This window comes from Bos grunniens, chromosome 10, assembly GCF_055505025.1.
Source record: "Bos grunniens cultivar Pamir isolate PY7600 chromosome 10, Bosgru_T2T1.0, whole genome shotgun sequence".
NCBI lineage: Eukaryota > Metazoa > Chordata > Mammalia > Artiodactyla > Bovidae > Bos > Bos grunniens.
The window spans coordinates 94,120,326-94,146,259 of NC_141174.1; the positions used below are offsets into that span (position 1 = coordinate 94,120,326).

Consider the following 25,934-nt stretch of genomic DNA (forward strand, 5'->3'; position numbering starts at 1 on the left):
AGAGCTAGAAACTGGTAGGGTCCCTTTGCTGGATCCCTTTTATAGAGCAGTGAGGAGCGGAGGCTCTCTGCCCCTTAACTGATCTGAGCTCAGTAACCATGGGTTACCTGTCTCGGCGACAAACTGCGTGGCGATGACGAGGGTCCAGCCCTCAGCCACAAATTTTCAGAGTGGTCCAGCATTATTCACCAAGAATGATTTCAGACACTTACAACTTAGTGAACTAAAGTGTGGGAGAAAGAATGAGGCAGGAATAGAGAGTAAGGGATGGCATTTACTTGACCTGCCACATGCTGGATTATCCTCTCTGGTGGATATGCAGGGAATTTCTGACTTTGCAAAGCCAAGTGACAAGGTTACACACAGGCATAAAATGCCCACCACCACACACAGCCTTATCATACAAGCCTTGTCCCATAACCTTAAATGGAATCGTGTTGGAAATTGTCAGAGAATATAGTATTCACGCAGTTGCCTCTCAGGATGAAACTTGAGGAATTTGCAGCTCCAAGGAGAAGCTGAACAGAAGCTGAAGTGTGATTTTGCAGAATATTGCAGTCATGTAATTCAAGCTTTCTTTCTTTCCTCGGTCTTTGCTATATCCTGGTCCAGTTTCATGTAAGCATTTCCTTAAGAGAAAGCTAACTCTAAGGTCCATGGACTTCTGGATTTCAGCCAAACTGTCATATGGCCTGAATGCATAGAGAGGATGGATGCACTCCTGGGCCAGTCAATCATGGCTAGGACCTTAACATCCATCGGAACCCCTGAGAGATGGAGTCCTTCCATTTCATGCCTTCAAATACCTGGATTACTTTCATACTCCAGTAGAAAGAACTGCTGAGAAGCTTTATTAAAACTGCTCATTAGCAAATTTTCAGGGCTAAACAAATGACTTAGAAATGCAGAAATAAGTTAAGCTTATCTTTGCTGATTAGATGAGAAAATTGCTTCTCCTTATGTCCAAAATTGTGGGAAATATGAATGTCTCCACTTCTGGTCTTTCCATCCCTCTCCAATCTCTGTGATTCAAGGCAACTACAAATTCTAAAAAAACTTCATATTTTTACCTCTGCCTGACAGAAAACTTGGTTTCCACCCTCAGCTTTCTTTGCTATTAAAATTATTACAGATAATAAGACTGTCATCGTGTTTTAACTCAAGAAAATGGTTGCATATTTAGTGTATACTCTGAAGCAGTAATCTGCCCACTGGTTCAGAACTTGATATTTTCTTGTTTTTTTCTTTTTATATGTCCTTATTTAAGACAATTCTGAGCTCTGAAGGAGCCACCTCTTTGTTGTTTAACCTGGAGGGCTTCCTACCATTGTCCAATTTTGTAAACAGACCTCAGACCACAGAGAGACTGGGAGGAAGGGGCACCCAAAGGTCATAAACACTGGCCATCATGTCCCTCTCCCCATCCCGGGGTTGTTTAGATGTCTGAATTTTAGAGAGGGTATAAAGAAACCTGAGAGGAATTTAAAAAAAAAAAGTGAAAAACACACCGCTTAATCCCAAGTTGCCTGGCCCAACATGCCAGGCCTGTCTCCCACCCTGGCTGTGCCTGGAGGGAGGCTATGCCACTCACAAGCCCATCCTCCTTTCTAGTCAACCCAGCCGCGGCCTTGAACCACTGAGAGACGGAGTCCTTCCATTTCTCACCTTCGAATACCTGGATTACTTTCATTCTCCAGTGTGCAGCCCAGTGCTCAGCTTGGAGACCCCTGTGGGTCTGGTTTTATTAGCATTGTCACAGAGACATCGGAGAAGGCAATGGCAACCCACTCCAGTACTCTTGCCTGGAAAATCCCATGGATGGAGGAGCCTTGTAGGCTGCAGTCCATGGGGTCGCTAAGAGTCGGACATGACTGGGCAACTTCACTTTCACTTTTCACTTTCATGCATTGGAGAAGGAAATGGCAATCCACTCCAGTGTTCTTGCCTGGAGAATCCCAGGGACGGTGGGGCCTGGTGGGCTGCTGTCTATGGGGTCGCACAGAGTCGGACACGACTGAAGCGACTTAGCAGCAGCAGCAGCAGCACAGAGACATTCTGCTTCAAATCAGTCCTGCACACACACACACAAGCTCATGGACCTCAGTGATGGTCCTAGCATGCACTCGTGGGTGCTCCTCCTCAGAAAGTACACCCAGGGGGAGCTGGGATGAATGAGGTGAAACTCGATGACAGACGGGCAACATCCTACCTTATGGAAGAATCTACAGACTGTAGTATTATAGAAGATGGATTTCATTCCTGCCAAAGCCTGTGTGGGGAAGTTCAAGTGTAATTTTCACCAGTTTGCCAAATATCTGCTAAGTCAGTGGAGATTGTGTTCTATTTTGTTTTTGTTTAAATAAGAGTAACTAAAGGATGAAGCTAGAACCTACAGGGGAATGTCAAGAAGATGGAGTTGGAGGACAAAGAGAAGCAGTTGGCCGTTCTCTATGAACAAAAGCATTAAAAATGGATGAGAGTGACAGAGGGGGTCAGCTGGGTTAGACAGAAAAGTTTCTGGACAGTAACTAGGTCCGTGAAGAGGAACTGTTTTTGTGGACCGATTCAGTCATTCAACTAGCTTAATATTTGTTTAACCAAATTTGATTATTTTGTTGGATGTTCTAAGTAAACTCAGAGTCCCCACATACCCTGGTTGGAAATTATGGATATGTTCACCTCCATTCTCTGCCCACATTTTAGTTTCTCTCCATGTTTTTCTAGACAACCTCTCCCATGCTGATGTTAATGCAATCCCCGGTCAGTATTTTTTAGATCTTAAATTATTGTTAGGCAGGGTTAAGACATCCTTTTCATTAGGTAAGAGATATTTTCTTTCACAAATCCTCAGAGAAGACTGGTACCATGTAAAGCCTGAAGGTCCAGGTGACCACATGATACAGAACCATATTCAATCTATGAACATGGCAGGGGTGAGGTTTTAAAATTGTGCTGAGGCTGAAGAGGCGCACATAGCCACCTTCTAAGCAGCATAGAGAGGAACTCTGTTGTCACTCATGGGGCCTATGACATGATTGTGATAGTCAAATGCTTGCTGCTGGACACTGCCAAGGCTTATGCCCTGTGGTGTCAGAAGTAGCAAAGGGAACAACGTAACCCCAAGTCTCTCTACTCTGGGATTGGTCCAAGATGCCCTTAAGTATTCCCTATACATAACAGTGTGCTTCCCCAGTGGCTCAGCAGTAAAGAACCCACCTGCAATGCAGGAGATGCAGGTTCGATCCTTGGGTCAGGAAGATACCCTGGAGAAGGGAATGGCAACCCACTCCAGTATTTTTTGCCTGGAGAATCTCATGGACAGAGGAGCCTAGCAGGGTACGGTTCATAGGGTTGCAAAGAGTCAGACACGACTGAAGTGACTTAGCATGCACACGTAACAGTACCCTTTTTCTTTTGTTGATCACTTGGACAACATCACGAACATCCACTCTAAAGATCTTCCTCTTCTCTTTCCTAAGTGGGACATGAAATACTGAGATTGGGAACTATGATTGACTTCTTTTTAAAAATAATTTTATTTATTTATTTATTTTGGCTGTGGTGGGCCTTATTGCTGCACGGGCTTTTCTCTAGTTGCCGTGAGTGGGGGCTATTCTTCACTGCGGTATGCGGGTTTCTCATTGCAGTGGCTTCTCCTATTGCAGAGCACGGGCTCTAGGGAACTCGGGCTTCAGTCGTTGCGGCTCCCAGGCTCTAAAGCACAGGCTCAGTAGTTGTGGCTCCAAGACTTGCTCCAAGGCACCTGGGATCTTCCTGGATCAGGGATCCAACCCATGTCTTTTACATTGGCAGGCAGATTCTTTACCACCGAGCCACCAGGGAAGCCCTATGATTGACTTCCTTAAGAAATAAAGATGACTGGATTAAGCTCATTGTAGTTATAGTATAGTGAAAGTCATTCAGTCGTGTCTGACTCCTTGTGACCCCACGGACTATACAGTCCATAGACTTCTCCAGGCCAGAATACTGGAGTCGGTAGCCATTCCCTTCTCCGGGGGATCTTCCAACACAGGGATCAAACCCAGGTCTCCCGCATTGCAGGAGGATTCTTTACCAGCAGAATCACCAGGGAAGCCCAGGAATACTGGAGTGGGTAGCCGTTCCCTTCTCAGGGGATCTTCCCAACCCAGGGATCAAGCCCAGGTCTCCCACACTGCAGGCGGATTAACCACCACCAACGAAAACTAGCTTTCAGTTTCTTTCAAGATAATTTGCCGTTTGAATGAATTTGACTATTTTTTAATGGATATTTTTAATAGGTAAGGTTTCTTTTTCAGATGTGTTTGAAGTCAGGAAGGAAGAAAATAAACTAGTTCCTTAGGGGAACTAATGTAAATTGGCCTTTGAGTGAAACCATCATACATCAGTGATTTTCAACTCAGATCCGTGATCTCCCTTTGTTGCGGTTATGACGACCAGCTGTTAATAGAGCTTAGGGCTCTGGGAGGCTGCAAGTGACTGATAGCAAACTGGAACTGAAGGGGAAGGGAAGTTATTACGCGAACACTGGCTTGCAGAACGGAAGGGCAGAAAACAGGAGTGGGGGGCAAATGCTGTTTCCAGTCTCTGTCTCAAACTGCCTGCGCCCAACATCTGTGGTAAGCCAGCCACCAACAGTTCCTAAGCTTTACATGTTACCATTGGACAAGTAAAATACTCTGAACCAGGGTACTCATAATTCCCAGCCCACAAACTTTGTGAGAAAAGGCTCAGAGGCCAAGGGATAGGATCTGGTCCAAACATGACTGGGCTCACAACAGCCGTATGGATGGAGAAGGGGAGGCAGTTTCCAGGGGAAAAAGGGGGGGAGGGGGCGGCTATTGGACTCACAAACTAATAGGTGTCTCCAAAACAGAGAAACAAAACAAAAACAAAAACCCCGTTTCAGTGACTTCGTTCATCATAAGCTTTCTCCCTATAAAATGGTGATCTACACTAGGCTTATTACAGGCATACCTCATTTTATTGCACTTCACAGATACTGCATCTTTTACAAAGCAAAGGTTTGTGAAAACCCCACATAGGCAGTGATTGGCCTTCTTTAGCAATAAAGGATTTTTAAACTAAGATCTGCACATTAAATTTTTAAGATACAGTACTATTGCATACTTAATAGACTACAGTATAGTATAAACATTTATATGAGTTTGAGTAGGCTCCGGGAGTTGGTGATAGACAGGGAGGCCTAGCATGCTGCAGTCCATGGGGTCCCAGTGCATATAACATTTATATGCACTGGGAAGCCAAAAAAATTTACTTGATTTACTGTAATATTCACTTTAATACAGTGGTCTGGAACCAAACCCACAACATCTTCGAGGTACGCCTGTATAGGAATTAAATTTTAATATAATATATACCCTTCAGAGAGAATGGCCTGAAATGATAGCTATTATTAAATTATACCAATAGGGATTTCCCTGGTGGTCCAGTGGTTAAGAATCCACCAGCAATGCAGGGGATGTGGGCTCAATCCCTGGTCAGGGAACTAAGATTACACATCCCCTGGAGCAACTAAGCCCATGCGACCAACTACTGAGACCAACTATAGCACTACTGAAGTCCGAGAGCTCAGGAGCATGCTAGCTGAAACTACTGAGTCCACACACCACAGCTAGACCGTCCGTGTGCTGCAATGAAAGGTCCCACATGACGCAACGGGGATACCTTGTGCCGCAACTAAGGCCTCAGTTCAGTTCAGTCGCTCAGTCGTGTCCAACGCTTTGCGACTCCATGGACTGCAGCATGCTAGGCCTCCCTGTCCATCACCAACTCCCAGAGCCTACTCAAACTCATGTCCATTGAGTCAGTGATGCCATCCAACCATCTCATCCTCTGTCATCCCCTTCTCCTCCTGCCTTCAATCTTTCCCAGCATCAGGGTCTTTTCAAATGAATCAGCTCTTCACATCAAGTGGCCAAAGCATTGGACTTTCAGGTTCAGCATCAGTCCTTCCAATGAATATTCAGGACTAGTTTCCTTTAGGATGGACTGGTTGGATCTCCTTGCAGTCCAAGGGACTCTCAAGAGTCTTCTCCAACACCACAGTTCAAAAGCATCAATTCTTTGGTGCTCAACTTTCTTTATAGTCCAACTCTCACATCCTTACATGACTACTGGAAAAACCATAGCTTTGACTAGATGGACCTTTGTTGGCAAAATAATGTCTCTGCTTTTTAATACGCTATCTAGGTTGGTCATAACTTTTCTTCCAAGGAGTAAGCATCTTTTAATTTTATGGCTGCAGTCACCATCTGCAGTGATTTTGGAGCCCAAAAAATAAAGTCTGTCACTGTTTTCACTGTTTCCCCATTGATTTTCCATGAAGTGATGGGACCAGATGCCATGATCTTAGTTTTCTGAATGTTGAATTTTAAGCCAGCTTTTTCACTCTCCTCTTTCACTTTCATCAAGAGGCTCTTTAGTTCTTCTTCACTTTCTGCCTGCCATAAGGGTGGTGTCATCTGCATATCTGAGGTTATTGATATTTCTCCCGGCAATCTTGATTCCAGCTTGTGCTTCATCCAGCCCAGCGTTTCTCATGATGTACTCTGCACAGAAGTTGAATAAGCAGGGTGACAGTAGAGAGCCTTGACGTACTCCTTTTCCTATTTGGAACCAGTCTGTTGTTCCATGTCCAGTTCTAACTGTTGCTTCCTGACCTGCATACAGATTTCTCAAGAGGCAGGTCAGGTGGTCTGGTATTCCTAAGGTAGCCAAATAAATAAATAAAGTTATACCAATAATATTATATATCTTTATCAGTAGGTTTTTTCTTCTAAGGACAATTTTATAACAGTACATTGTAAGATATGTTTTTCATATTATTATTACATTAGAATGAATGACTGCATATCAAACCCAGGTCTCCCACATTGCAGGTGGATTCTTTACGAGTTGAGCCACCAGGGAAGCCCAAGAATACTGGAGTGGGTAGCCTATCCCTTCTCCAGGGGACCTTCTCGACCCAGGAACGGAACTGGGGTCTCCTGCACTGCAGGCAGATTCTTTACCAGCTGAGCTACCAGGGAAGCCCTATTAGAACATTAACAGTTATTAAAAGCCATAGTTAGAAAAAGAGAACTAAACTGAAACATATTACAGAACAGCATTTCAAAAGACTAGCTAAGGGGATATACGTAAAAATATAGCTGATTCACTTTGTTGTACAGTGGAAACTAACACAACCATTGTAAAACAACTATATTCCAATTAAAAAAAATTTTTTTTTTTTTTTTCAGTTTGCAAATACTATGAGGCATTTTTTTTTTTTTTCTTTCTTTTTTTGTTTTTCTTTTTTTTAAATACTAGCTAGGAATGGGTCCCAGTAAAGATGATGCATTATAATGGATAGTGGCTTACCTGTATCAGAGAGAAAAACTGAAATGTGGGGAACAGAGAAATTAATAAGATTGAGGAAAGGGGAAAGCTAAGTTATAAAACAGAAACAGAAAATAAGATAACTAGGAACTACCCAAACAGAATGATACTTTGATTCCATATCAGAGATTACCGAATGACATCATCTTTTAAGCCTTGGGGATAGTGGGAATAAGAAAGCAATGATTTGGCAACACGGCTCCAAACAAACAGTGATGATGTGAGGAAAGAAGAGAGATTAAATGATCTGCCCAGATTATCACAATGAGTCAGAAACAAAGTCTAGGCTAAGAAGATCTCTATCCAGCCAGGTAATCGATCCTGCTTCAAAGACAACAACCCTGGACATTCATCCCCCAAATTATATTTTAGGTTTTAAAATTACTAACAGCAAAAGAGAGATGGCACCGGCCAAAGCGAGACACCAGCAGATCGATAACTACAAAGGAGATGGGGGTGGTTTATGTTTGTGCAATAGCTTCCTTGACTTTGGTGTGACATTGTTATCTCAACTCCCTTCAGGCTTACTCTAAAATATGCCGTGACACATCTTGCCCATAGATCATAATGAGATGCCATTCAGTAATCCCTCACTGCCTACATCAAAGGGAAAAGTACAGCCAGGTCCAGAACTGGTGTGCTTGTCATTAGGTCGTGGTGACGTGCATGGGCACATAACATCAGCTTCTTCTCTGACGGCAGACAAATCAAGTGTACAGAGGCTCATTGCTTAGTGCCTTAGAATAGATCTAAAGGAGACAAGTCTGCCAGTTATGTGGAGCGACACCAGAGGTTCTAAATAAGGAAAGCAACGCAGAAAAATGCAAGCAAGCACAGCGGCGGTGAGCTGTCTGCGGTGCCTTCTTAGCTGACTTTCATCAGTGGGACCCCTGCCAGTGGCCAGCCTGCTCCTCTCTTCTGCCAACTCTTTCATCCCCCATTCCTCCCTCCTCTTCTCTCTTCTTTTCCTCCTTCCCCTGTGTCCTTCCTTCCACACTCTCTGAGCAACAGACTTGGCTGCTCTAGACTCATAGCGTTTTAGATATATGCCTGAAAGCCTTTACCATATTTTGTCATGACTTTTAACATGTCTGTATTCAACCCTAAAGGTAGACCCGTAGAAGTCTGCCCCTGCATCTCGTTCATCACTACTCTCTGCATCTAGTACACACACACACACACACACACACACACACACACACACGGCGCTCCTAGCACTCCTGCCTGGTACCTGAAAACAAATTGTAAAAGGGCCTTCTGCTTTTTTCCACCTAGTTACAAATTAAAGAACTGTCACCACTCAAATATTAGCTGACAACATCCAAAGATGTGCCATCAGCCAGGTAATGAGAATCAAATGTGAAACCTGGAGAAACGGGAAGGAGGAGCTGAAGTGGTTCTGGAGTCAACTCTGAAGACCACGGCCAGCTGCATGGGGTGGCAGTGAGAAGAGCTGGAGAGAATGGGGAGACGCGACCAGGACTCGGGCAGGGCAATTAGGGCAAAGACTTATCGTGCTGAACAGTATAATGCAATATAACTCAAAGGCAAATTAGTGCAAAAAATCCAGGATGAACAAAATAGCAAAGTTTTAAATAAAGACACCAGTGCTCTCAGTGACTTCCTTTGGCCTCAGACTTAGCCCTGTGAAGCAGCTCTTTGAAGCAGCACCCCGTAGGAGCTATCAAGAATTTCCAGAGTTTTATTCTGGTTTCCATGTACACCAGCTATAGGGTGAAAACAAAAGGGCTCTGGATTAGGTGTCCCAAGCCCCAGATCACTGACCGGGAGCTTGGGCAAGCCATCACCTGATCTCTGAGAGGGAGATGGGTATAATAGCCAATGTCAGAGCAGGAAACAGATGGCGCTCTCAAGGGGGTAGTTGATGGAACATATAATACAAGGATGGTAAAAAGTGTGGGCAGTGTGCAGGGAAATCATGAGGGTGCAGAGTCCCAGGACTAATAGCAGAGAGGAGCTGTCACCCGCTTCCTGGGCCACAGGACTGAGAAGGAGGGTGAGGAGGAACAAGAGTGGTTAGTGGAAGCCATCCAGCCTTCAGGGGCTATCAGGTCTCTGAGGACCTGCGATGGCTTTAAAACTCATCTGCAATTCTTTGACACTCTTCCCCCCAGAAGAGGGAGCCCAAGTCCTTTCCCCTAGAATACTGCATGATATTAATGACAAGCTTCTAATTGACAACATGATCCTGTAATCTGAGGCTAAGTTAGAAAAAAGCAACATACCTTCAGCATGGTGTCTTCCCCCTCTCTTGGGACTCGTGCCTCTGGTGGCCTGAGCTACCATGTAAGAAGTCCAGCTCCCATGAAGCTGCCATGCTGGAGGGTTATGTGGAAAGACCACACAGAGTGGGAGAGAGCTGGGAGCCCCAGCAGTTTCAGTCCCCAGATGTTTTGATCATCCCAGCCCAGGTCCCAGACATGTGGCTGAAGAACTCCAGTTCTCAACCACCATCTGACTGCAAATCATGAGACAGTCTAAGCTAGAACCACCCTCACTGAGTGTTTCCCAAATACCCAACCCATAGGAACCATGAGAGATCATAAAGAACTGTTAAGTCACTAAGTTTGGGAGTGATGTATTATAAAGGAAACATAACCAATACTGGCCTGTCTTAGTTTGTTCTGACTGCTATAGTAGAATACCATAGATCAGGAAGCTTGTAAACAACAGGTTTACTCCTCATAGTTTGGAAGTCCAAGATGAAGGTGTTGGCAAGACTCCGTGTCTGGTGAGGACCCACTTTCTGGTTTGTAGACAGCTGTCTTCTTCCTCTGTCCTCACATAGCAGAAGAGGCAAGGGAGCTCTCTGCTGTCTCTTTTGTAAAGGCACTAATCCCACTTATAAGGGTTTCACTCCTATGACCTAATCACCTCCCAAAGGCCCCACCTCCAAATACCATCACACTGAGGATTAGGTTTCAACATACTGATTTTGTGGGGACCCTAACATTCAGTTTATAGCAAGGCCCTTTCCATATATAATGCACATTCTTTGATGTTTTAACTTAGGATCCCTAGATGCCCCAGATGACACAGCCTTTGTCTGTGGAGCCCTTGAGCTGAATCACCATCTTCAAGGCACGCCTTTGGGCCCAGACAGCTACATCAACATCTGTATAAACAAGCTGGCTGGTGCCAAGCTTAGTTTGTGGGGTACAGTTAGTGGCTGGACAGTAGATGTTAATCAGCCCTGGAGAAACTGAACCCTGTGCCTCAGCCCTGCAACCAGCTGGCTGAGGGAATGACGTGTGAAAGATCAATAAACACTGCTCCCTTTAAAATGCTGACCTTCTCCATTTTTAATCATTACAAATGTGCAAACAGAACAAGATTGCTCTAAGGCATTTAAAGGGAAGTGTTAGTCACTCAGTCGTGTCCAACTCTTTGTGACCCCATAGAGTGTAGCTTGCCAGGCTCCTCTGTCCATGGAATTTTCCAGGCAAGAATACTGGAGTGGGTAGCCATTATCTTCTCCAGGGGATCTTCCCCACCCAGTATTGAACTCGGGTCTCCTGCACTACAGGCAGATTCTTTATTGTTTGAGCCACCAGGGAAGCCCTAGGAGAGCATCTAATATTGAAGAAATTGGTTTTAGCCAATATATAATACTTACATTTTAGGTCTCGTTCCTGCTTTAAATCTCATGGTATAAAAATGGAGCTGAATACTAAACAGCTTTAGGTTAGAAAGTAAACCTGCAGAGTTAACTGGAAGAGCTTTCAGTAGCCAGAACTAGAACAATCTCAGTGGCAAAACAAGGTATTATTGGATTATAACCCAGTGTATAAAGTTCCTTGAGTCCACAATGATATAAATAAATGATTGAATACATTAGTAAATGGGAAGAAGAGAAAAATCTTCCATGCAGAAGAATTCCAGATAGTTTATCTTAGTATCCAGGAGAAGAAACATAGCTCCCTACTCCACAGGTGTGGGCTGTTCACAGTAACTTCCTTCCAAAGAGCACAGTGTAGGAAGAAGATGAATGGAAAGTAACTTTAAAGCATAGACACCCGATAAACACCATCTCAGCCAGTTCAAGGTCAATATCAAGAGTCATTTCATAAATCACATTGCTAATACATACCCTTGATATGATGTGATGAAAATGGCGCTTTACCTCTGTGACCTTCCTCTCATAAACCCATAACCAAGTCTAATCATGAGTAAAATATCAGACAAATTTCAATAGAAGAGCATCCTTTGATATACCTGATCAGCATTCTTCACAACTGTCAAAGTCATTACAAATAAGGAAAGTCTGAGAAACTGTCACAGCCAAGAGGAGCCTAAGGAGAAAAGACAGTTAAGTGTAATATGGTATCTTAGGTGGGATCCAGGAACAGAAAACCAAGGAAATCTGAAAAAAACGATGGATTTCAGTTAATAACAATGTATCAAAATTGGCTCATTGATTTTAACAAAGATATCATACCAGTGTAATGTAAATATAAGAAACTATAAGTGGGGTATATGGGAACTCTGTATTACCTGCTCAATTTTTCTGTAAATCCAAAAATGTTCTTAAAATATTGCACATTTATAATAAAATAGAATTTCTTTTTAGAAAGTAAGCATTCCTATATGGACTTTCTAGCATCAGAATATATTTGATATTTGCCAGGCAAGACCCAAAGAAATTTTGTCTCCACAATTTATTGGCTCTTCTCTTCTGTCTCTTAAAAAAGATAGTCTCTTAATTCTATTCATTCCTGTGAAGTCTTGTTTGTCCCTCAGCTTCCCTTGCTCCTCTTGTTTGCACCTCCAGCATCCTGCAGAACCTCCTCTCATTTTGTTGTTGTTCAGTCGCTGAGTCGTGTATGACTCTTTGTGACCCCATGGATTGCAGCACACCAGGCTTCCCGGTCCTTTACCATCTCCCAGAGCTTGCTCAAACTCATGTCCATTGAGTCGGTGATGCCATCCAGCCATCTCATCCTCTGTCGTCCCCTTCTCCCACCTTCAATCCTCTTATTTAAGTCACTCCTAATTTTTATATCTAAGGGTCACTTCCACTGATCTTTGACATCTCTGCATTATTTGACACTTTCTCCCTTTTTTCTTTTTGGAATTCTTATTCTTTTGCTTTTAGATAACCTTGATTTTTATGAGTCAGACATATACCAAATTTGAAGACATTAAAAAAATGAGTTAAGCCCCAATGTTGTTTCATAGTACTTCACCCTTTGTATGGGTTTCCCAGGTAACACTAGTGGTAAAGAGCCCACCTCCCAATAAGACTAAGAGACACAGGTTCCATCCCTGGGCCAGGAAGATCCCCTGGAGGAGGGCATGGCAACTCACTGGAGAATCCCACGGACAGAGGAGCCTGGCAGGCTATGGTCCATAGGGTCACAAAGAGTTGGACGTGACTGAAGCAACTGAGCCTACATACATGCACCCTTTATATGATAGATACAAATTTGCAGCACCAAACTCAACAGTTGATTTTCCTTGTATCTTAATCAGTAATGCAGAGTCAAAGAAAAGCTTAAAAGTTTTTTTCCTTAAAAAATCTTTTTTTCTCCCTAAACCTGAAATAGATGATCCTAAAGAAGCAAATAATTTGAAATTGTCTGGGGGACATAATATTTTGCACTTAAAGTTATTAGTTGCATGGCAGCAGGATGTAGGAGAAAAAGAAACTGTTCCTATATACCCCACATACAGTTTCTTTGTATGTAAAGAAGAAATATCACAAGATTTCAGGCTTGAATTAGAATGCTTTTTGTATGATGAACAAAGAAAGGGATAAAGGCACATTCTATCAGTTTGAAGATGTGAGTTGCTGAAACAACTGGATTTTAAAAAGACCTAATTTGATTCCTACCTCATACCATACATACACAAAAATTCATTTGAGATTGATCCCAGACATAGACATGAAAGTTAAAACTCTAAAGCATATAGAAGAAAACATGAAACCTTGAGATAGACAAATAATTCTTAGGTTACAGAGAGAACTAACCATAAAAGAAAAACTGATAAAGTTGAACTTCATTAAAATTAAACATTTCTTCTCATCAAAAGATACCATGAAGAAAATGCAAAGACAAGCCACAGAATGTGACAAGTGTTATTAACTAAGATACCTGACAAACCAATAATACAAAGAAAATACAATTCTATTTTGAAACAGGTTCAAGATGATGGAGTAGAAGGAATGTACTCATCTCCTATGAGAGCACCAAACTCCAAACTAGCTGTTGACCAGTCATTGACAGGAGGAAGGATACTGGAGCCCACCAAAAAGAGACCCCACATCCAGAGACAAAGGAGAAACTGCAATGAGACAGTAGGAGGAGCCCAATCACGGTAAAATCAAATCCCATACGTGCTGGATGGGCAACCCACAAAGTGGAGACCAATGATATCAAAGACGTTCTCCCACTGTTGTGAAGGTTCTGAGCCCCATATCAGGCTTCCCAGCCTAAAGATCCAACAAAGTGACTAGGAATCTCCAGGGAATCTGACCTTGAAGGCCAGTAAGCTTTGATTACAGGACTTCCACAGGCCTGGGGGAAATAGAGGCTGCACTCTTAGAGGGCACATACAAAATCTTGCATGCACCAGGACCCAGAGGAAAGAAGCAGTGACCTCACAGGAGACCGAAACAGACCTACCTGCTCGTGTTGGAGGTTCTCCTGTGGAGGGGGAGGTCTGCAGTGGCTAGCCGCGGGGCTGGGGGCACTGGCAGCAGCAGTCCCGGGAGGTGCCCCTTGGTGTGAGCCCTCTTGGAGGTCACCATTAGTCCTACCATGGAGCCTGCAGACTCCAGGGCTGGGTCTCTTCAGTCCAAAAAACTAACAGAGAGGGAGCACAGCCTCATCCATTAGCGGACAATCAGATTAAAGTTTTACTGGAGCATGGCTCTGCCCACCAGAGCAAGACCCAGTTCTACCCAGCATCAGTCCCTCCCAACAGGAAGCTTATACAAGTCTCTTAGGCTCCTCCACCAGAGGGCAGACAGAAGAAGCAAGAAGAACTACAATCCTGCAGCCACCAGAACGAAAATCACATCACAGAAAGTTAATCAAAATGAAAAGCCTATGTCCCCTAATGAAAGATTATGTCCCAGAGGAAGGGACAAGACAAAATCCCAGAAAAGCAACTAAATGAAGTGGAGATAGGCAACCTTCCAGAATTCAGAATAATGATAGTGACGATGATCCAGGATGAAGTTGCAAGAAATGTTTACCGAAGACCTAGAAGACCTAAAGAACAAATAAGCACAGATGAACCGTACACTAGAAGGAATCAATAGCAGAGTAACTGAGGCAGAAGAACAGATAAGTGACCTGGAAGACAGAATGCTGGAAATCACTGTCACAGAACAGAATATAGAAAAAAGGATGAAATACAAAAAAGAAGACAGCCTAAGATATTAACACTGTGTCCTGCCATGTATTGATATAACCATGGACAGATATAACCAGGATTAACATATTGGTATTTATATTTTCAGATATATATATATAAAATTGTCCTTACAAAAATAAAATGACAAAATGATCCATTCACATCTTACATCACTAACATGTTTTTGTGTTATTAAATATACTTTTCCCACATCACTTGAATGGTTGTATACATTCTATTGGCATATTTTATTTAACCAATACTCTATTGATAAACTTTTCTATTGTTTCCAATAATTTACTATCGCAACCAAACCAATGAATCATTTTGATTCTCTAGACTTAAAGACTTAAATGTATCCTCACCATGGATTCTCAAAGGTGACATTTCTTTAAGTCTGGGACCAAGGATAAATCCACAGACCAGGGAGATGGTAGTACCATTTATGGTATTAGAGGGAAGATAAATCAATTTCTTTTCATAAAGTCATGAACACTCACAGTCAGATGCCTCCTAAAACACTCACTCATTACCTTCTTTTCAACTTAGAAGAGACTCTGAAAGAAAAGGAGCTGAAGCATGAGGCCAGACTGAGCCAAGTGGTTGCTTTATTTCTGAGGCTGGATAGTGAATTTCAGGTTACTACACATGGCAGCTCACAGCACATTATCCCTGTCTGTAAAGACCTCTGGGTATTCTGAGAGCAAGAAAGGTCAAATTAATCTCAATGATGTGTCAAATTAGTAATCATATTAATTCCATATTGTCACCTGCTCTTTGGCAGGTTTGATAAGCCACATGTTAAATTGATTATGCAAATTATCAGGTAAATTAAAACATCTGTTGCACACATCACCAGATTTCAAGGTGAAAGTCTTTCTGAAGGTGAGCTTTCAGGCCCACACTAAACATGATGTCTCTTCTGGCTACACTGTGCATTGGTTTGCCAGCCTCTCAGCTCGTCATCAGTATCTTTCCTTTCTTATGCCATTCACCAGGATGCTACATTTTCACTGCACTGATGATAAGCTGGCTGGTTTTTCATACATAATACATGTTGACATGATCCATAAAAATGGGAATGAAAAATATAGCATAAGTACAAGAGATTTATCTTTTTGCTTCATGAAAGGAGAAGTCATAAGGCCACAAAGGAGATAGGAGTGGACACTGGAAATCGTTCCAGGAGACTCCACAGAAAATATAGGCTTCAGAGCTCTAGAAGTCTTGCTCACTCATTTGTTCTTTCTAGTGAAATCACCTAGCGTTGAGTTCATTATTATGCCTTCTTTCTCTCCACCACCATCATTTCTAAGCTGTGTTTTCAATAAAAAGGAATGAAGGGATTCTCAAATTTTAGATTTACATAAGAAGCAACTCAGGAGCTAGTTAAAAATACAAAGATTATCATTTAGTAGGACTGGGTTGCTGAAGGAGGGCATGGCACCCCGCTCCAGGATTCTTGCCTGGAGAATCCCACTTACAGAAGAGCCTGGTGGGCTACAAAGAGACACAACTGAGCAACTAAGCACAGCACAGGACCGGGGTGGGGCCCAGAAAGCTACACTTCTGAGGTATGCAAGGTGACTCTGATGTAGCAGTCTATGGTCTGCATTTGGAAGAACACTTGTGTCAAGGATGGTTAAGAGCAGGAATCCCAGCATGAGACATCAGATTTGAATTCTTCCTCTGCAGCCATGAAATTAAAAGATGCTTGCTCCTTGGAAGAAAAGTTATGACCAACCTAGACAGCATACTAAAAAGCAGAGACATTACTTTGCCAACAAAGGTCTGTCTAGTCAAAGCTATGGCTTTTCCAGTAGTCATGTACGGATATGAGAGTTGGGCTATAAAGAAAGCTGAGGACTGAAGAATTGATGCTTTTGAACTGTGGTGTTGAAGACTCTTGAGAGTTCCTTGGACTGCAAGGAGATCCAACCAGTCCATCCTAAAGGAAATCAGTCCTGAATATTCATTGGAAGGACTGATGCTGAAGCTGAAACTCCAATACTTTGGCCACTTGATGCAAAGAGCTGACTCATTGGAAAAGATCCTGAAGCTGGGAAAGATTGAAGGCTGGAGGAAAAGGGGACAACAGAGGATGAGATGGTTGGATGGCATCACTGACTCAGTGGACATGAGTTTGATTAGGCTTGGGGAGTTGGTGATGGACAGGGAAGCCTGGCATGCTGCAGTCCATGGGGTCGCAAAGAGTTGGACATGACTAAGCGAACTGAACTGAACTCTGCACTTATTCCCCTTATGGCCCTGGGCAAGTTATTTCAATGTAAATATCAGATATCCAGTCTATAAAATGGGGATACTGTTTATCACATTGTACACTTTAGATTTATACAATGTTATATCAATGATATTGCAATAAAAAATAACAAAATTAAAAATAAAATAAGAATACCACAATATGGGTGAAACTTGAAAACATGATGCTAAGTGAAATAAGTCAGACACAAAAAGACAAGCATTGTATCATTCCACTTATATAAGAGTCCTAGAATATGGAGATGATAGAGATAGAAAGTTGAACAGTGGCTGCCAGGGGCTGGGGGGAGAGGGAGGGGAAGATTTTCTCTCATGGGTACCAGTTCAATTTGGAAGGATGGTGGTGGCATAACAATGTGAATGTATGTGATTTATTAAACTGTATACTTAAAAATGATTAAAAGTGAAAAACTTCATATGTATTTTTGCACAATGAAAAGAGAGGTACAGCCATCAGAGAATGAGATAAATAAATTGATGTTGTATTATTAAAAAACGGAGGGACTCATTTCTTCTCCTGAAGGTTGTTGTGAATCTTACGTGAGAAAATGCATGAACACCTCTGACTTAATACAGTGCCTGGCATGGACCAAACTGTCAGCAGAGGGTGGTTCTACCTGAGGGCTCCTTCCTGCACACAGCAGCAGGTCACAGGGCGTGCTGAGCCGGGGAGGCATTATATGCCAAGGCTCAGACTTGTGTGGCCCAGACTCGATCGTCTCAGTTCTCATGGAGTGCCTTCCAACTGTTCAGTGGCCAGCCCACTTGCCCCAGTTCTTCTAGAACAGGTTGTCTCACACTCTAGGATTCTCCCTGCTTCCTGCTCTTGCCAGAGGAAACACAGCTCCACAACAGCATTGTCCCTGAGGGAGTTGAGAATGCTACCCAGCAACACAGTGGAGGACAGGAGAGAGGAACCTTGCCCTGGGGGCCCCTGCGGACATCTGGCTCCTCCCTGGCTTCTCAGTCATCCCACCCACCATGCAGGTCTTGAGCTGCTATTAAGACCTCACCTCACCTGCCTGTTCTTCCTTCCTTCCTTCCTTGCTTCTCTTCCTTTCTTCCCCTTTGAATCATCTACCTTCTATAGATAACTCAGCAAATTGTTGATATTTTACAAAATACATGCTCAGACATTCTTTTAAAGAAAACCCCCACAGTTGCAAACAGTAAGAACTAAGACCGTTACATCAATTAAACTTAATGACAAAAGAGCCTCTTTGTTTTCCCTTGGATTTATTTTAATATTAATGAAGCAAATATAATTTTGATTTCTAATTACTTTTAGCTCCCACTAAGCCACTTTAAGCTTTAAATGTTACAAAGAGTAACTAAAGGCTTTCCTTTTCCTATTTGTTTATTTTAATCTTTGTTCCCAAACCGTATTGGCAAAAAAAAAAGACTAGCTTCATTTAATGTTTATTTTTAAAATGTTCATGAATCAAAAATTGACTCTTCTTTGAAAAGGTAACAAAGTCATTCATCTGTGGGACGTGGACTGCTGGGCAGTCCAGTGGGCTCAGTTTTCCTAACTTCACCTTTTTCCATTTCATAAAAGGTCTTTAAACTGTCGTGCTGGATAAGACTCTTGAGAATCCCTTGGACAGCAAGGAGATCAAACCAGTTAATCTTAAAGGAAATCAATCCTGAATACTTATTGGAAGGACTGATGCTGAAGCTAAAGCTGCAATACTTAGGCCACCTGATGTGAAGAACTGACTCATTGGAAAAGATCCTGATGCTGGGAAAGATTGACAGCAGGAGGAGAAGGGGACAACAGAGGATGAGATGGTTGGATGGCATCACCGACTCGATGGACATGAGTGTGAGCAAGCTCCGGGAGATAGTGAGGAACAGGGAAACCTGGGGTGCTGTAGTCCAGGGAGTCATGAAGAGTCAGACACGACTCGGCAAATGCACAACAGCAAATGGTCTTCATTTCTGTCTCATAACTGTAAGGGCACAAAAATCTCATGCTGTTGAAAGCTTCAAGGAGAGCTCAGAAAAACACTTAATCACTTAGATTGCAGCTATAGGATATCAAAACAACTAGTCAGTCTTACACAAAAAGCAAACCACCACCACAGCAAATATATCAGTACGGTGGGAAGAAAAATAAGAATTAACACTAAATGCCTGAATTTACAACCTATTGTTTTGAAATACACAGACACAACACAAGTGACCTTTGAAAAAGAACTGAAATTGTGAAAAGATATATTGGGAGGATTCAGAATATCAATTTTATATATCAGATCAGATCAGATTAGCCGCTCAGTCGTGTCCAACTCTTTGCGACCCCATGAATCACAGCACGCCAGGCCTCCCTGTCCATCACCAACTCCCGGAGTTCACTCAGACTCACGTCCATCGACTCAGCAATGCCATCCAGCCATCTCATCCTCTGTCGTCCCCTTCTCCTCCTGCCTCCAATCCCTCCCAGCATCAGAGTCTTTTCCAATGAGTCAACTCTTTGCATGAGGTGGCCAAAGTACTGGAGTTTCAGCTTTAGCATCATTCCTTCCAAAGAAATCCCAGGGCTCATCTCATTCAGAATGGACTGGTTGGATCTCCTTGCAGTCCAAGGGACTCTCAAGAGTCTTCTCCAACACCACAGTTCAAAAGTATCAGTTCTTCGGCGCTCAGCCTTCTTCACAGTCCAACTGTCACATTCATACATGACCACAGGAAAAACCACAGCCTTGACTAGACGAACCTTTGTTGGCAAAGTAATGTCTCTGCTTTTGAATATGCTATCTAGGTTGGTCATAACTTTCCCTCCAAGGAGTAAGCGTCTTTTAATTTCATGGCTGCAGTCACCATCTGTAGTGATTTTGGAGCCCAGAAAAATAAAGTCTGACACTGTTTCCACTGTTTCCCCATCTATTTCCCATGAAGTGATAGGACCAGATGCCATGATCTTCGTTTTCTGAATGTTGAGCTTTAAGCCAACTTTTTCACTCTCCACTTTCACTTTCATCAAGAGGCTTTTGAGTTCCTCTTCACTTTCTGCCATGAGGGTGGTGTCATCTGCATATCTGAGGTTATTGATATTTCTCCCGGCAATCTTGATTCCAGCTTGTGTTTCTTCCAGTCCAGCGTTTCTCATGATGTACTCTGCATATAAGTTAAATAAACAGGGTGACAATATACAGCCTTGACGAACTCCTTTTCCTATTTGGAACCAGTCTGTTGTTCCATGTCCAGTTCTAATTGTTGCTTCCTGACCTGCATACAAATTTCTCAAGAGGCAGATCAGGTGGTCTGGTATTCCCATCTCTTTCAGAATTTTCCACAGTTCATTGTGATCCACACAGTCAAAGGCTTTGGCATAGTCAATAAAGCAGAAATAGATGTTTTTCTGGAATTCCCTTGCTTTTTCTATGATCCAGCGGATATTGGCAATTTGATCTCTGGTTCCTCTGCCTTTTCTAAAACCAGCTTGAACATCTGGAAGTTCATGGTTCATGTATTGCTGAAGCCTGGCTTTGAGAATTTTGAGCATTACTTTACTAGCGTGTGAGATGAGTGCAATTGTGCAGTAGTTTGAGCATTCTTTGGAATTGCCTTTCTTTGGGATTGGAATGAAAACTGACCTTTTCCAGTCCAGTGGCTACTGCTGAGTTTTCCAAATTTGCTGGCATATTGAGTGCAGCACTTTCACAACATCATCTTTCAGGATTTGGAATAGCTCAACTGGGATTCCATCACCTCCACTAGCTTTGTTCATAGTGACGCTTTCTAAGGCCCACTTGACTTCACATTCCAGGATGTCTGGCTCTAGGTCAGTGATCACACCATTGTGATTATCTGGGTCGTGAAGATCTTTCTTGTATAGTTCTTCTGTGTATTCTTGCCATCTCTTCCTGGTATCTTCTGCTTCTGTTAGGTCCATACCATTTCTGTCCTTTATCGAGCTCATCTTTGCATGAAATGTTCCTTTGGTATCTCTGATTTTCTTGAAGAGATCCCTAGTCTTTCCCATTCTGTTGTTTTCCTCGATTTCTTTGCATTGATCGCTGAAGAAGGCTTTCTTATCTCTTCTTGCTATTCTTTGGAACTCTGCATTCAGATGTTTATATCTTTCCTTTTCTCCTTTGCTTTTCGCTTCTCTTCTTTTCACAGCTATTTGTAAGGCCTCCCCAGACAGCCATTTTGCTTTTTTGCATTTCTTTTCTATGGGAATGGTCTTGATCTCTGTCTCCTGTACAATGTCACGAACCTCATTCCATAGTTCATCAGGCACTCTATCTATCAGATCTAGCCCCTTAAATCTATTTCTCACTTCCACTGTATAATCATAAAGGATTTGATTTAGGTCATACCTGAATGGTCTAGTGGTTTTCCCTACTTTCTTTCAATTTCAGTCTGAATTTGGCAATAAGGAGTTCATGGTCTGAGCCACAGTCAGCTCCTGGTCCTGTTTTTGCTGACTGTATAGAGCTTCTCCATCTTTGGCTGCAAAGAATATAATCAGTCTGATTTTGGTGTTGACCATCTGGTGATGTCCATGTGTAGAGTCTTCTCTTGTGTTGTTGGAAAAGGGTGTTTGTTATGACCAGTGCGTTTTCTTGGCAAAACTCTATCAGTCTTTGCCCTGCTTCATTCCGTATTCCAAGGCCAAATTTGCCTGTTACTCCAGGTGTTTCTTGACTTCCTACTTTTGCATTCCAGTCCCCTATAATGAAAGGGACATCTTTTTTGGGTGTTAGTTCTAAAAGGTCTTGTAGGTCTTCATTGAACCGTTCAACTTCAGCTTCTTCAGTGTTACTGGTTGGGGCATAGACTTGGATTACTGTGATATTGAATGGTTTGCCTTGGAAACGAACAGAGATCATTCTGTCGTTTTTGAGATTGCATCCAAGTACTGCATTTCGGACTCTTTTGTTGACCATGATGTCCACTCTATTTCTTCTGAGGGATTCCTGCCCGCAGTAGTAGATATAATGGTCATCTGAGTTAAATTCACCCATTCCAGTCCATTTCAGTTCGCTGATTCCTAGAATGTTGACATTCACTCTTGCCATCTCTTGTTTGACCACTTCCAATTTGCCTTGATTCATGGACCTGACATTCCAGGTTCCTATGCAATATTGCTCTTTACAGCATCGGACCTTGCTTCTAGTCACATCCACCAGTCACGTCCACAGCTGGGTATTGTTTTTGCTTTGGCTCCATCCCTTTATTCTTTCTGGAGTTATTTCTTCACTGATCTCCAATAGCATATTTGGCACCTACTGACCTGGGGAGTTTCTCTTTCAGTATCCTATCATTTTGCCTTTTCATACTGTTCATGGGGTTCTCAAGGAAGAATACTGAAGTGGTTTGCCATTCCTTTCTCCAGTTGACCACATTCTGTCAAATCTTTCCACCATGACCTGCCCGTCTTGGGTTGCCCCACAGGCATGGCTTAGTTTCATTGAGTTAGACAAGGTTGTGGTCCTAGTGCAATTAGACTGACTAGTTTTCTGTGAGTATGGTTTCAGTGTGTTTGCCCTCTGGTGCCCTCTTGCAACACCTACCGTCTTACTTGGGTTTCTCTTACCTTGGGCATGGGGTATCTCTTCACGGCTGCTCCAGCAAGCTGCAGCCATTGCTCCTTACCTTGGATGAGGGGTGTCTCCTCACTGCCGCCCTTCCTGACCTTCAATGTGGGATAGTCCTCTGGGCCCTCCTGTGCCCGTGCAGCCACGGCTCCTTGGACGTGGGGTTGGTCCTCCCAGCCACCACCCCTGGCCTCAGTCGTGCGGTTGCTCCTCCCCGTCGCTGCCCTTGGCCTCGGGCTTAGGGGCGTGGGGTATCTCCTCCGGCCAGCTGCCCCTGGCCTCGGGCTTGGGGCGTGGGCATCTCCTCCCGGCCACCACCCCTGACCTCAGACGTGGGGTAACTCCTCTAGACGTCACCCCTGGCCTCAGGCGTGGGTTGCTCCTCCCGGCCGCCGCCCCTGACCTCGGACACGGGGTATCTCCTCTCGGCCGTTCCTGCACCGTCGCAGCCTGGCACTCTCGGCCGCTGCCCCTGACGTCGGACGTGGGGTAACTCCTCTTGGCCGCCGCCCTTCGGGCATGGGGTCCTCCCGACTTCTGCCCCTGACCTCGGACGTGGGGTGGCTCCTCTGAGCCGCGCTATGGCACCCGTCGCAGCCGCCTGCGCTTACACAAATAATAAACAGGTCATTTTAGAAAAGTAAACACTACAGATAAATGAAAAAAAAAGATCAAATAACTTAGAATTTCACCTCCCAGAATTAACTAATGTTATAGACTCTAATCCTATTCTACTCCTCTGTATTGCTCTCCGTAGATATATGGGTGTGAATGTATGTACTGTGAGTACGTACATACTGGCACCAAATTTATATGCTACAAGTTGGGGTTACAAAAGAAAAAGGAAAAACGAAATGCTCTTTCTTCCCTATAGATGACCTCTCATTCTCAAGGCTACATCTTGCCCCTGGGAATGTCCCCCAATATTAGTGGCCTCTTAATTGCAACACCAGTGTTCTCAGATCCCTACCCATCTGGTCCTTTTTACAGTGCTTCTTCAATCCCTGCCAAGGCTCAACAAGGGGGCAGTGAGTGAGGACATCTCCTACTGAGGACTGACTGTCTCCCTTCTAAGTTTATATATTGAAGCTGTAATTCCCAATGGGTTGGCACTGGGAGGTGGGGCATTAGGGAGATAATTAAGTTTAATGAGGTAATGAGGAGGGGCCCCCATGATGGGATTAGTGTTCCTATAAGAAGAAGAGAGACCAGAACTCTCTCTCTCTCTTTCCCAGGCATGTAAGGACACAGTTGGAAGACAGATGTCTAGGAACCAGGAAGTAGGCCCACGTCAGGAACCCAAGGCCACCTTGATTTTGGTTTCCCAGCCTCCAGGTCTGTGAGAAATAAATGTCTGTGGATTAAGCCACCCAGCTTGTCGTGTTTTGTTATACAACCTGAGCTAAGACAGCTCCAGATTCTACCTGTGCAACTCAGCAGTTTGTTCACGTCCCATGCCTGGGGTTAATCTGTGAAGCAGTGATAATCCTACCGAACTTTTGATTGATAGAGGATTAACTGAGATCATATGCCAGAGGCTTTATATCTCTACCAGGCACAAAGTAGAACTGAACAAACACTACCTCCCTCCTCCACGTGTTCTCCACCTGGAGAAATAGACCCAATGTAGTTAAAATCTGTGTGTTCCCTCTCTCAGGAATTAACTGAACTGCCAAGGAGAGCCTCAGCACTTAACCATAAAGAGAACAGATCATTTTGTCTGAGTTTGAAGTGTCAGTGTGTGGGGGGCACTTTTTAAGGCCCACCCTTCCACCCCACCCAGCAAATCACTCTTTAAGAAATGCTGTTGTCCCTGTGAGAAGCAAAAGTACTGTGTAAACAGGAGGCTTGATCGGCTGTATTACTTTACTCTCTATTTACTACTAGCAGGTCCATAGGTTTCAAACCCACATGTTTTAAAACTTCGACTTCAGAACAGCCTCTTAACCCCACCTCAAAACAAATGGCATGTATCTATGTGCAAAAATACATTAATATCAGCCGAGTTTTGTAAGTTTGGAGATTTTTTTATGACTCTATTTAGGATAAATGCAAAAACCATAGGTTTAAACAACAACAACAAAAAGGAATGAGTGTCTTTACCTTAAATAAACATATGAGGCAGAAAAACATTAATAGAACTGAGTCTACAACTGTTTCTCCAACACAGCTTGCAAATAATCATTGAGTTGACCCAAAGGGGCCCCTTTAAGACGAGATCAGACTTTCTTTGCTTTTTTGCCAAGGTCAAACCCACTCATACTGGCTCCACAACTTCAGGCAAGGAAGCTCTACATTCTAGCTCTTCCAGATTTCTCCTGAATTAAGTTAGGTGTCAATTTTCACAAAAAGTGTGATGCTGAGCTGTATTTTTAAAAATGTCTTCTCCAGTAGACTCCTAAACCATCTCCCAGATGGGTAATATGCCAGGAAATTGCAGGACCACAAACACCTTCTTCCCTCTGGATTCCCCATTTACCTGAAGTAATGGTCAATTGCTCAAAAACATCAGCAGTGAGTCAGACTCAGCGATCAATAGAACAGAGCCCCGAGGTGTTAAATAGAGAGATAACCTAAAGGTAAAGTTTAAGCAGCCCCAGCTGACATGCTAATCAGGCATTTTCAGAGCTGGGTGATGGTATTTTTCCAGGGTGTCAGGAGCTCAGTAAAGAGCTTCCTGGTACAGATCGAACAGGACAATTGATCCAAATTGCCTTCTGCTCCGAACAACTGAATCTTCAGATCTGTGGCCCTAAAGCCCACAATGCAAGATCTATGCCTACTGACAAAGGAAACGTAGCTTGATTGGGTTTTGATGTGCTTTGGAGCTGAGTTCAGTCCTGGTTCTGCTGTGCCCAGAGGCTCTCGGGTCCCATCTGTGGACCTCAATTTCCTCTTCTGTAAAATGCAGATTTGCATTAGTCAGGGCCCCACATCTGCCCAAGTTCAAGACCCAGCAGAGAGACTGTTCAACAGAGAAATCCCAGCCAGTGAAGGCAGAGTCCAGATGGCTTTGCTCTGCCCAGAGTTTAGGAAACACTGGATTTGGTGCTTACTGCGTCTTCCCTAGTTCTCAGATTTCTGATTGAAAGATGTAAAACTACTCTGGGTAGGAGCAGTTTTTCTTTAACAATGTTAAGATGTCTTTACCATGTTATAGGAAGAGCAGGCCAGCAGTGGGTACCAGGAGCATCTTAGGATGCTGACGCCCAAGATGGTTTTATTACTGTTTGCCTCTTCACATGAAGGTGCACAAGTGTCTCCTTTCATCTGTCCTGATAGCTGTCATTAACACCATGCTCATCCTTCCTTCGGTGGGGAGGC

The 25,934-nt window shown here is 43.4% G+C and overlaps 1 long non-coding RNA gene across 1 annotated transcript; it reads right to left on the reverse strand.

Annotated features, from left to right (window-relative positions):
- Positions 1–4,963: 4,963 nt before the first annotated feature.
- LOC147365410 (uncharacterized) lies at positions 4,964–23,661 on the reverse strand. Its single transcript, XR_015135536.1, has 2 exons — positions 22,669–23,661; positions 4,964–6,728 (listed from the first exon to the last, which is right to left on the reverse strand). It is a non-coding gene; the product is annotated as an uncharacterized LOC147365410 (long non-coding RNA).
- Between the last annotated feature and the right edge of the window lie 2,273 nt (positions 23,662–25,934).